At 40.7% G+C, this 12,832-nt stretch overlaps 1 protein-coding gene and 1 long non-coding RNA gene across 2 annotated transcripts in view; one reads left to right on the top strand and one right to left on the bottom strand.

Annotated features, from left to right (window-relative positions):
• Positions 1-404: 404 nt before the first annotated feature.
• On the top strand, positions 405-7,397 carry LOC144988795 (uncharacterized). The gene is made up of 3 exons (XR_013652825.1): positions 405-751; positions 2,355-2,449; positions 3,993-7,397. It is a non-coding gene; the product is annotated as an uncharacterized LOC144988795 (long non-coding RNA).
• Positions 7,398-8,978: 1,581 nt separating this feature from the next.
• LOC101174568 (muscarinic acetylcholine receptor M4) overlaps positions 8,979-12,832 on the bottom strand; it is a 64,923-nt gene continuing 61,069 nt past the window's right edge. The window contains exon 8 of the mRNA XM_023961607.2: positions 8,979-12,663. The gene's annotated coding sequence lies outside the window, so the exon portion shown is untranslated. The remainder of the gene's footprint in view (positions 12,664-12,832) is intronic.

Below are 12,832 nucleotides of genomic sequence, written 5' to 3'. Positions count from 1 at the left end.
CCCCCTCCTGGAGATCTACAGACCACTGAGGACGTGAAGCTTTAGACAAGCTGAAAGTCAAAGTCACGACATCATGGACGGACACTCAGCTGAGAACAGAAGAACCATCAGGTCTAATCCAGCAGAAAACATCTTTGTATGAGCGTATTGTACTGATTGTATTGTTTTGTACATTATTCTTGCTTTGATTGCTTAAAATAAACCATTTCAAATCAGATCAAATGTAAAAAACACTAATGAGATGTGTGTTTATCAAATATGATACAAAGGGTTATAGAGGGTTTGAGTCACATATTGACTCGTGTTTTAGTTCAAGATTGTTCCTGAAATTTGTGTTAAAATCAACATGTTTTATTTTATCCATTTGGAGAAAAAGACTCAAAAACTAAAAGTGTGAGTAATCGACACTTATAATAACAACATACATCTTTGTATGAGCGTACATGAATGAAATGATGGATTTCCATTTTTTTCATTGTCAACACCTTGATAATGAGTTTATTTGGAAGCAAAGATGAAACGGATCAATTTTTCATACGGTTTTGCAGGAAGAGCCTCTTTATTTATTGATGAAAGGTTGTTTTTTTCCCCCCACATCAAAGCCGAACAGCTATTGTGTTTCTGAACGAGACTCTGATCTGACGTGGAACCGCTCGTTCAGATCGACAGATGCTTCCACCAACACAACAACAACCACCGTTTCCTCATCTGAAGCACATTTTGGCGGATGGAGTTCACCTGAGAGCGACAGGTAGGTCCCAGCATCCGTACCGGTTAAGACTTTAGAGTAAAAGAACGTCGTATCGACTGGCGATGCTCTGACAAAAACCAAAAACCATTTTTGTCAACAAGGACGGACGGATCGTTCCTGATTTCTCCCCTCCTCTGCGCTTCGTCCTGCTTTTTCAAACATTGATCTGCTTCAGGAGATTCCTGCTCGTCTCTTTGGGTTCGGCTCACTTTCATGTTTTAAAAACCTTTAGAGACTAAAGTGGAAAAAAAAACATATCAAACCCATTGCTGTTGTTTTTAAACAACAGCAATGGGTTTGATACGTTTTTCTTCACTGTAACTTTTCCTTTTATTTAGTTCACTATTGAGCCAATTCTTTTTGAACTCTCTTAGTTCATTATTTATAGCATTTTTTCAATCAAACATGAATCAAATGTTGGCCCTTGTGCTTCCTGAGACTGTGGCACAAGGCCTTACCGGACGAGAACTACAACAAGCCGTCTGGGAATGATGGATGGTGCAAAAATGTTGGTTGAAAACATATTTTCATGTATTTGTTTTCTATCTGAAGGCATGAAAAGGATGCCATTGCATACTTTCCCTCCAGAATGATTTCAGTGAATCTCTGCAAGATTTACCAACAGCCTTCCTTAAAAGTCGTGCGTGTCTTTCAGCTGCTACAAACATTTGATGCATGTTCCCTGTATGAAATGTCAATATTTAGTCATTCTTGAGTGTATCTCGCGTTCGTCGATGTGCTCAGATGTTTAACATTTTTGTGCAGTTTATTTTACGTAGTTTATATGCAATTATTATGTAATAGTGCTGAATTTTTGTGAGATGCATAGTCAAATTTGTGTTTTTCGAAGACTGTTCCACGTTTGTCTAACAGACTTTTCACACATCAACCACCGATGTAGGACTTTGATATCACGTATACGGTGCACATATCACATTAAAATTACGTAATTGACTCGTGAATTTTGGGCCAGATTCGGCTTTTACGTAGATTTACGCGTTCTTTGCGTGGTTTATTCATACTTCTTCCGTGGTTTTAACATGGTTCATTCGTGATACATCTGTGAGAATTTCACGTAAAGACCACTACATTTCTCACTTTTTCCACAAAGATTCAGGAATGTGAAATCCAAATCTACCTAGTGTGACACATCCTTAACCCTTGTGCTATCTTGTGGGGTCCAGATGACCATTTAAATGTTCTCCCTACCATGACAAAGGTGGATAAAGGTGGAAAGATTTCATGTAATCCATGGACACCAGTGAAGATCACAAATCATTGAAGAAAAAAGGTTCAGAGCACTGTCTAGTGGGTCTAGATGACCCCACTCCCAATGTTAAAGTGCCTAGGATAGAACAAGGGTTACAGGATGCTAGATCCATGTGAGGCATCATCATCATCATCATCATCATCATCAGTGAGCGACCCCAAACACGGCTGGCATCTAAAAGGTCAGCCTGGAATTGATTTAAAGGTCTACGGAGGAGAAACTTCCCCTTTCCTTCCATGTATTGTGACACGCTGATACATATTCATGTGACTCTGACTATAGGAGCCTCGCTCCATTAAAAATTCTTTCACATTTCCATCCCTGGCTTTCAAGGCGCACGCCCCCACGCCGCCGTTCTGCTCTTCTGAAGGGACCCGGCGAAGACGGATTTTCTAAGACTCGTCTCGGAAACCTTTACCTCCTGAGAGGTTAGAGAAATACTTCAATTATTTCTGGTTTACTTTCATTCCACTGCTGATAGACGTACGTGCAGTCATGGGAGAAAAGTTCTGTTTGGTTTGTAAAAACTGGATGAAAGTCAGGTTCTGGTGCAAAGCACATCCAACCTGGTGGCTCTACAACACCCAGATAAAACCATTTGGATGATAGTTCTCTTTGAAATCATTTATTAGTGATGGCATTCTTCTTTAAAATGTCCAAAAAACAGAAACACACAGAAAAATCATGGAAATGAAACGACCTGATGTTTGTTTGGTGCTGTCAGTTAAGTAATCTAATGAATTTAAGCTAATAATTGTGGTAAAAAGCCTCATTTGGAGGTATTTTCATTGAAAGTTGTGACTTTCTGGCTGTTAACTACACTTTAATAAAGAAGATTTATGAAAAAAAATGTTTAAAACATTTGCTGTTACACCAATTTTATTGGTACGAAGGAGGATTTTTTTCCAATATCAAACAATGAAAAACTATAAATATAATAAGCCGTTGATCTTCTAGTTTCCTTGAACCTGTTTGTTGAATTTGATCATTATGAAGGCTGGGATGAACCAGAAGAAAAATGAGAGAACACAAAAAAGGAGGAGAAGATGAGACATGAGGAGGACTTTTTAGACTTTGTTTTCCTGTGGTGTGTGGACAGAAACAAGCAGGAAAAAGGCTTTAACTTATCTTCACGTCTAGCATTTATACCACTTTCCCTCCGCTGCTGTGGAGCGCGGTCAGTGCAGGGGGTTGTAGCCGTTACCATGACAACGCCTGACACTCCAATTGTCTTATAGCCAATAGTCTCCAATAGCTTTGAGCATGACTATTTAAACTTATATATGTAACAAGATTAAACTACTAACTAACTATTTCATAAGCGACCAAGATATAGGCGGGACGATGGCTGTCCAGGTGTCCATCATCAGTAGGGCTGCGATGAATCACGGTTTGGCGCACACGTGTGCCATGGATTGTCAAATGTTTGATGTATTATTTATGAGTGTGTGTTTGGATTGTAACCTTTTTGGTCCCTTTTTGATCCGAACTGCGACTCAAGAGCCACAACATGATGTGAACTGTAATCTTTATTTTATCAGAAATGACTTTGCAGAAGGAGCTGTCCAACGCAACAGACACCTCATCAGACATCATTAGATAGTTATAGACTCAAAAAAGAAAAGAAAAGGTTGCTAATTCGTTCATCCCGTTTAACGCAATCATTTGACATCCTTAGTGTATTTATAAATGGTTATGCGTAAAAATATGAGACAGAAATTTGTAAAGAAGAAAACTTGCATTCAGATAAGCAGGTCTTTGTTTTAAGGCGCCGATCCAGTTTTTTCTGGTATTTATTTTTTTTTACTTTAGGCTAATTTCCGTTTGAGGTATTGAACCAGTTTCTGTTTTTAGAGTCTTGACTTGACATTTCGGGTGCGACCCAATAAAAAGCAAACTTTACTCACCGTGAGAGTCTCCCGGTTCCGTTAACGATGCCCCCCACCGGTGAAGGTTTGTCTTCTGTTCCAGACGCCGTCAGACTCAGTCTAGGTCTCATGTTCTCCTGCTGCTCCTCCTTCCCGCCTCCGGGCCTGTGATGGACGACAACCTGTTGGGGGGTACCCTACTTCTGCTCAAAGACGGATGGGACGGACCCCGTCAGCCCGTGTGACCCTCAGTGGTAGGTTCCCATTATGGATACTCTGTCATCGACACACACAGCACACATGTGTCAACGGAGAAGCTTAGAAACGCCAACACAACCACTGAAAGCGGCTGCTGTGGTTGACGGGACACAGCTTTAGGAATTGTATCCATCACTACAAAGATCCTTTTGAGGCGCTCCGCTTCTGTCGCGCTTCAGCTGCAAACGGGCATATTGGATTATGTCTGATTGAAATGTTATCAGGCCTTCTAGCTTCCTTTTGACAAACACCTGGAGGTTTTTTATTTGGGGGGGGGGGTTGACAGCATATGTAATCTGAACTCACCTGAAATCAAATCCTCCAACGGTGAAGATCCGTTTATCAATCCGCTCCACCTGCAACCCCGAGTGGAGAGAAGCAGCTCCAGAAGATAGAAACCAGAATGAAACGCATTAGCATGACAAACGTTCTTAAAAACATTTTATCTACACGCAGGAAGACTGCAGGTACGTTCTTCTAACACAGGAGAAAGAGAGGAGCCGCTCCCTCATTTATTCAACCCACTAGACATACAGTTCAGTTTCCCGAAATCGTGATTGTTAGCTGCAGCGCACCGAAAAACGTTTGCAATTGTTCAATCGCTAAATCTTCCAGACATCTGGAACATCTGCTTTTACTTCTCTTCATCTGTTTCGTGATGGACGATCCGCTTCTCGCTCGACTCCAATGGCCGTACAGTGGAGAGGATGCGACACCTTCTGTGGTGTAGTTTTGAATTTGCGCCGCAAGTTGCTGTTGTACCAACTCTGTGAGTTTTGTGTCTATGTTGACGTTCTTTGAATTACCATAACTTTTAAACCGTTTATGCATCTAGAATTATTTTTCAGAAGTGGAGAAAAGTGGCGTTACATAACGTAAATTACATTGAATCAGCTGAAGAAGCTAAGTTTACGCCGGGTGAGTAGCGTTCAGGAACTTGCTAAACACATAAAAACCTTTGCTGTTCACACTGGACAGTCAGGGAGGGGCTTCTTCTTGAGTCTCGTGTCCATTGGAAGAGGCTTGGTGGGAAATGTGGATGTGGTACAAATATCACGAACCATAATTCTGGCCAAACACAAACCGCGATTATTAATTTCTCCCCCATGGTCAAATCAAATCAAATCAAATCAAATCTTTATTTATATTGCACTTTTTGTAGAAATTTTAAAAGGTATTTCTCACTTAAAAGAGACGCCTTCCAAACATCGCTACCAAATGTAAGTCCCTGATTGGTCAACATATGAGTTCGTTTAATTGTCAATGTTCGACCAATGGTTGCACATTTTGTACGTAGAGCCTGAAAACTTACTTAAGAACGTGCGTCAATGTGAGAAATTTGAATGAGGAAGCCTGAAACGTGCATGTGAATGTAGCTTGATGCTTAAGTTTACTAACATAAAGTGTTGCAGAATCCAAATCCGTGGAATTGACGTTGATTGTGTAAACAGTTGATGAGTTTTTTGTAGGTGTAACTGGTGACATCTCAGGTGTTAAAGGGTTACACACCTCCAGAGAAACGGAAATCTTACCAGATGTCCCCACGTTCCACGTGACCAAAGAGTCCATCTTCCACTTGGATTTGTGTCTGGAATACTGATCTGGAGATTAAAAGGTTATCGTTTGGTGTCTGTTGTCCGTGATGGAACACTGTCGTTCTTAAGGGACGTTCTGCTTCCAACAGTTTCACTCTAGACCTCGTCTTCAGTTCTTTAGTCGACCCGTCAGTGAACATTTCTAAGAACTGGACACGTCAAATACATGTCAGATGTAGCTGATGTCAGGAGATTCTCATCAAGAGGTAGACGGAAAGCATTCAACCGAAACACGCCGGCGCTGACCACCCGACATTGATTCCTGAGTGGAGTTTCATTGACGCGGCGTGTGATCCTCCACCGGACATGAAGCTCCTGCCCCCGTCTGTCAGGCAGTCAATTGGCGGTTCAACTGAAAGCCATCAGGGCTTACATGTGGACGTGTGGCGGCGGAGACACTTAACCCCCACGTTGGCCCCGATCAATCCAAAGAGTGGACGGATGAAAGAGCTTTGAGTGGCATGGAAGACGAGAAAAGAGCAACAAATCGTCCGTTTACTGACTGTCTGGATGCTGAATGAGCTGCTCTTTCACTGTAAAAACATTCAGTGTTGAATCAGCTCAACATTAACACGGTTTCTATCTGACAGTCATTCAGAGAACCGGTTCGAAGGTTGGCTTTTGGTTCTTTGTGGGTACTAAGCATTTCAGGTTGTTTGAAGATGGTGGGCGGCGAAGAGGAAAGACGACTCTTTCTTGGTGTTTCAACAGTAGCTCTGCCCTAACAGATCTGTTACATTTTTCTGTGGACCTACAACCAACAGGGGCCCAAAAATGGTACGATTCGGTCCGGCTTAATGATGCAATTATGTCCAGAGGACAGCATTTATTTTCTAATCAACGCATGAATTAGTATCCCAAATATGTTGGATCTTTCTATGTATTGTTATTTTGATCGTCTTTGTTTCTCTTTTTTTTTTATTGCTTCAAATCCTTCCATCAAAATGTGATCTCCAGACTTCTTCCCCAGTTCTTGATAGGATTCTGATCCAGACTCATTGAAGGGAACTTTTCATCAGTCTTGAATGTGTTTAGGAGAGTATTTTTACTCAATACTCGATCTGACACCGAGCATTCTGGTCTTAGGACCAGAATGTCTAGAAACTCTTGAGTTTCTTTGGAGCCTCCAAAAATCGAACAGCCCCCCCAACGACCTCCTTCTGAGTTTGACCATTTTCTGTTGTTAGTTTTTCTTTTCCTTTTTGTGTCTGGAATCCAGACTCTCCAGGAATGAAGGAATTCTGCTGCAGTAACTTTATGGTTGACCAACAGGACACGACGACACACCTGGACGACGCTCAAATATGGCGTCCGGTTTTCCTGACAGCCAATTCGTGGACACCTGCAGATCCCACAGGGGAGTGTTGATTCCACCATACTGGTTACTGGAAGGATTTAATGTGGTTGACCCAACCACAGGTCAGAGAGCCAGATGACGAGCTTTGGTCTCATCCCCGGCGCACAGAGATTTCTCAACGCACTTACATTATGTACGTTAGTTCTGATTTTGTCGACTGCAACGAATAAAATCTTTCAGAATTGAAAGATTTTTCTCCAACCTTTATAACTGTCTTTGTTTAATTTAACGGTCTTTTTAGGAATACTGACCCATTTCTCCTTGAAAATAAAATGATGTGTATTTTAGCACAAACCAAGTGGACCACAGAATCCAGTTCTGTTCTTTTTCTGATGTCACCATAGATTATTATGGGTTAAATCAAGTTTTCAGACGTAGATATTAGATGCATAGACACAAGCGGCTTCATTTAAGCCACTTTCAATCTGTTTTCTTTTTCTGTCTCTCATATCTTGTGATTTCTATGTGATGATTTGCCTCAAAGCAGCGATTAATTGAAGCCACTGATCGGCTTTTCCTGCGTCCTGAGTGGACGGGTGGCTTTTCCAGAGTGGACGAGAGCGCTTCAGCTTTATCATGTTGTTCTCACTCTTAATAAGCAGCTCCTCCCTATGTAGGTCAGCTCATGTTCTGATCTCCGTGCTCCATTTCTATGGATTCTTTCACTGGAATAAATTACGCGTGTGGTTTCCATGCGCATCGCCATGGTTACAGATGTGACGTTGGCCCCGGTCCGGCGCACCGTTTCTGTTTTCCACAGTCAGGCTCAGATGGATCCGAGTGTTTGACGGAACAGAGATCCTTAAAGACAAACATGGAGTTTGGGTTCCCTCCATCATCCCGTTTCCTGGACGGGAAGTGTCTCATTACTCGTCTGGAGCCGGTCATGGACTTGCAGTCACATTAACAGCCTGTGATGTGGAAAAGCTGGAAGGCTTCTCGCCGCATCAGAACTGTCCGGGCAGCGATATTTGCATCTGGGAATCTGTTTGGCAGCAGAAAATATGATAGATTTTTTACAAACTTTTGCTGCGAAGACTTTATGGCTAATTATGAACTAATCAACTCAATTTAAAACTGTGATTGAAGTTCTCAGAAGCAGAGAGAGCAGACAAATTTAGCCAAATCTTTGAATCTAAAAAGGCTACATGTACAATCTACAATTTCAGTCAAGAAGTAATATTAGACTCAAGAAAAGAAGCGCAAAAATGCGAGGAAAAAAAAACATATATACATAAACACACACACATTACATATTTATACATACACACACACCTATGTGTAAATATACACACATATACAATATATGTATATGTGTGTATATATGTATACACACATATATACACATATATATGTGTGTATACATGTATATATATATATATATATATATATATATATATATATATATATATGTATATATATACATACACATACATGCATCAGATAATGCATTAAAGGGTTAAAGAAGAGTAAAGAGTAAGCCAGCTGTTGACTTTTTTATTTTATTTAAAAAGTGATCAAAATCCATTACCACAATAGTTACCACAGGTTTATATGATCACAATCAAGTGGTTTGGAACACTTGATTGTGTTCTGTACAACAGATCATTGGGAGTCAAACTTGGGGCTGTAAGTTAGGGAAAACTCAGGGAAAACTGGCACACAGAACTGTCAGTCTGCATAAATGTGACAAGAAAACAAGTTTGACGGTTTCTTAGCAGGAACAGGAAAACGGTAATGGTCCAAGAATGGAGCCCTGAGGGACTCCTAAAGTCAGGGGGAGCGGTTCTAAAAGAAGATCAATAACGGGCAGGCTTGCTGGACCGAGTCTATGTCCTCCAGTGAACGCAGCGTGATCAGAAACCACAGATTACCAAGATTTCCACACCAAATGTTTATTTGCATCACAGTTTTTTAAAATAATCATCACAAGTGGTTTTTTTTAAACATGTCATTGAAAAAGCATTTTCAGCCGCGGTTCTGCCAGGTATTGGCAGCGCTATGGCGACTCCGACTGGGAGTTGAGTGGAAAAATAGCAAGAGAATCAAACAGAACAAACAACTAGAAGGGTTTCACAGCAAGAGCATCACAGAGAGGTTTCCCAGAAATCACCACTACAAACCAAGAACATGAAGAACCTGCTGAAAATCAGACTTTTCAAGGGTAAATCAAGCACTAACGACCGGTTCTTTGTTCAATATCCAACTATTTCTGGTTGTAGATTGTTATTTAATTGCAATTAAACTGAATTGAAGGTAAAAAAAAGTTTCCTGGAGAATGAATCTAAAAACAAGTTTTGTCCCGGTTTCCTGCAGGTCTCTGCACCTCCTTCCTTTGTTCGTCGTTGTCTTTTTTTCTTTAAATCGTTGTGAATCACGAGAAAACAAAGCTTATTTGGGACGTAAAAAACACTCTGGGCGGGGTCCCAGGGTCTCTGCTCCGCCCCTTTCTGAAATAGATCCATGTTCGTCTTTGTTTTCCGCGTCCGAACTGGCATCTGGCAACATTTTTGTCACACCGCTTACGTTAGGTTGGGGTTGTGAGGAGCCGTAAACTAGCGGGAGAGAGTGTAAACAAAGAGCTCTCATGCTCTATGTCCTAAAAAACAACACAGGTTTTTAGATTTTGGCTAAAAGCGGCATCATTATGATTAAAAACTCGGGGTAATACACATGATTTGGCTCATTTTGTCATTCATGCCACTGCTGTTATTGTAAAAAAATGCAACGTCTTTAATTATATTTTTTATTTTGACTATTTTAGCTGTTTTAAAGCAAATATTTCAGTCTTGCTCTTGGTTTTATGTCAAACTTGCTCCTGTTTTTCGGGTAAAGAAGCTCAAACGAACAATTTTACACAAAATGTTGCTTTTTTCCTGTTTATTACTGTGCAAAAGTTTAGAAAAAGCTAAACTTATGACTATTTTATTGGTATTTAATATTTTTTTAAATAACACTGTATTCAATAATATTTAATTAAGAGTAATTTTATTAGAATTTAATTCGAATGCATCAGTAAATTTAAATTTGTGATAAAAAATGAATAAATAAAATAGCAATAAAAAAACAAAGAAAACCAGTGAATATTCTTATAACACACTTTTGAATTTTGAACAGTTTGGAGATTTGATTCCAAATGTAAAAGTGATTTCTAGAGTTTAGGCCGAAACTCTAGAAATCAGCCAAACGGCTGAAGTTTCTGCTCCTCGGTGGATGTAAAGGTGGACAAAAGTTGCGAGGATGAGGAAGGACTGAGAGTACGGGAGGAAGAGGTGAGGGGGAGAGAGGTTGGGATTGACCATAAAGGCAAACAGTTTTCAATTTTCACCTTTTACCACCTGAGCTTTAGCTCCAGTGATCGCGTTGAAGACATCTCCGGCGTTAAAAGGTTAAACTGAAAGTGATTTGATGAAGAACTGGAGTTCTGGTCAAATTGAAGTTTATGGAGTGATTTTTGAGAGGTCAGGCATTGGGACAGAGGCCATTCTTGTAAAAGGAAGTCTTCTGACCAGATTGTGCCCTCGTTCTGAGACCAGAACAAACGAGTGCTTTTGAGAACACTTGGGGATTCGGGGGTGACAGGTGGGACAGCAGTTATGCTAGGTTCACACTGGCTGTGTGCGCGTAAATTATACGCTAAACGTTGGTTCTTGAAAGCGCTTTTTGAATGTTCACAAAGGCCTGTCGATACCGAATAGTAGCACATGGTCGTACAGTTGGTAGAGTAAAAACAGTTGCCACTTCTGTGTGTAGAAGGGACACCATCCATACGTCATTACAAAATCTGAACCTCTGATTGGTCAAATTTCAACAGGTTTATTTTAAATGCACGTTCATTCAATGGCCACATATTTCATACGCTTGTTTAGAGGCCATGCGAGTTGTAGGCATGTTCAATGGCCGCACGTACAAAACGTGCGTTCACTGGCCATGTCTTTGTACAATCAACACATTTCGTATGCGTGTTTATTGGCCATGTGTTTTGTACGTGGTTTAAATGCCATGTGTTTTGTAAGCGTGGTCATTGGCCACGCGTTTCGTATGCGCACACAATAAATGCACGTACAACATGTGCATTTAATTGCCATGTTTTTTGTACGCGCATTCAACAACCACACATTTTGTACCCACGTTTAGAGGCCATGTCTTTTATACAAGTGTTCAATGGCCACGCTTATGTACGTAAAGACTAAAAATGACTATAGAAACTTGTACAACTATGTGAGCTTTATGAGTTTAGAACACAGAAGCCTGAAACGCACATTAACCTAGACTTTATATTGGAAATGGTTCCCTTGAATTCGCACTTGGGAGCCGGGTGTGAAATAGAAAGTTAAGCCTCATTCTGAGGCTAAAAGGTGAACCCAAAACTCATCCCATCCTGTTTTCAGGCTCCTCCTACTTTTATGACTTCACCTGTTTTTATGTCTTCTAATGGAAACCTCTGAACAGTCAACTGTCAGTGGGTTTCAGGTTTTCGAGCCAGTGCCGAGCGCTGATTTACCCTTTCAAAGTCTGCGTTCGGATCTTGAAATGTGAACACAATAAATTGATATACAGCACATTGTTTCATCGTACAACAAACAGGAGTAATAAAAAAAACACAACTCTAAGCATTTCCTTAGACTTTGGCATTCATAAGAAGACACCTCCCAACAGAACACATGCCATCTACGTACACAAACGCTAGAAAAGAAAAAGTATAGATCACTGGAGCGTGTATCCGATTTGTCCTGAAACTTATCCGACCTAATAGGAATATTTGTGACAAACAAGGACGAAAGTCCACGAAAGTCTTTACATCGACGTCTGTACATGCTCTTCTGTACATGGAGATACATTCTGAAGGAGAAGTCTTTGGAATGACTCAGAACGGATGGAAAATCCCTCAGAATCCTCACAAGTGTCAGTCCTTTAGCAGATTTTCACTTGACACCCCACCAGAGGCGAGGCGTTGCACTTTAGACTTCATCCTCCACTTTTCCATCAGGCTGGTTGCATCATTTTACAAGTATTTACATGTATTTATTTTTGTCTTTTTTTAATGTATTTTGACCCAACATTGTGGTAAGTAACAAAATATGTTGTGAAACTCCTTCATGGACCCAAAAGAGCTTTCAAAGAGTTCTTTCGGTTTGGTTGTTACTGTTTGGCTGAATGCTCAACGATACAGTTGGTATGGTTTTTCTTAATGCTTTACACCATCAAACCTGCACTATAGTTGCTTCTTCTTCTCTAATTTATACAAACCTTCAGGTTTTACTCAATAATGTACATTTCTACAGTCATTTTTTACAAAAACAAAGCTACAAATGAACATTTCTGTCAACTCAGGCATGGAAAGCCACCGGAACGATCGTCTGGTTACAAAATGTGGCATTGGCATTGCCATTTGTCTGTGGTTCGAGTACAAACGATCACTGGCAAGTGGAAAACATTCAAGACAATGGTTGGGCTTCTCGGGGCAGACGCTTCCAAAGGTCTGAGGAACATCTGTTAACGGGACGAGACCTCTTCTGTCCACGGAGAACGTAGAAGCACGGCTGAAGTTCACCAAACTGCTTCTGAACAAACCACAAGCAGAGATGTTGGACCTCCACACGGACCCCGGTGTCAGGATCAAACCGCAAATGTTCAATACAGGCAGCTACTTTCAAGCACAGTGGTGGGAGGGTGATAATTTGCAGTCTCTGAGCTTAGATCTACAACCAGAGGATTCTCAAAGGAAAGGAT

The sequence above is a fragment of the Oryzias latipes genome, chromosome 2 (genome assembly GCF_053564925.1).
Source record: "Oryzias latipes strain Hd-rR chromosome 2, Olatipes_Hd-rR_3.1".
Lineage (NCBI taxonomy): Eukaryota > Metazoa > Chordata > Actinopteri > Beloniformes > Adrianichthyidae > Oryzias > Oryzias latipes.
Note: the sequence above shows the minus strand (reverse complement) of the source record. Positions and strands in the feature narration are given on the sequence as shown.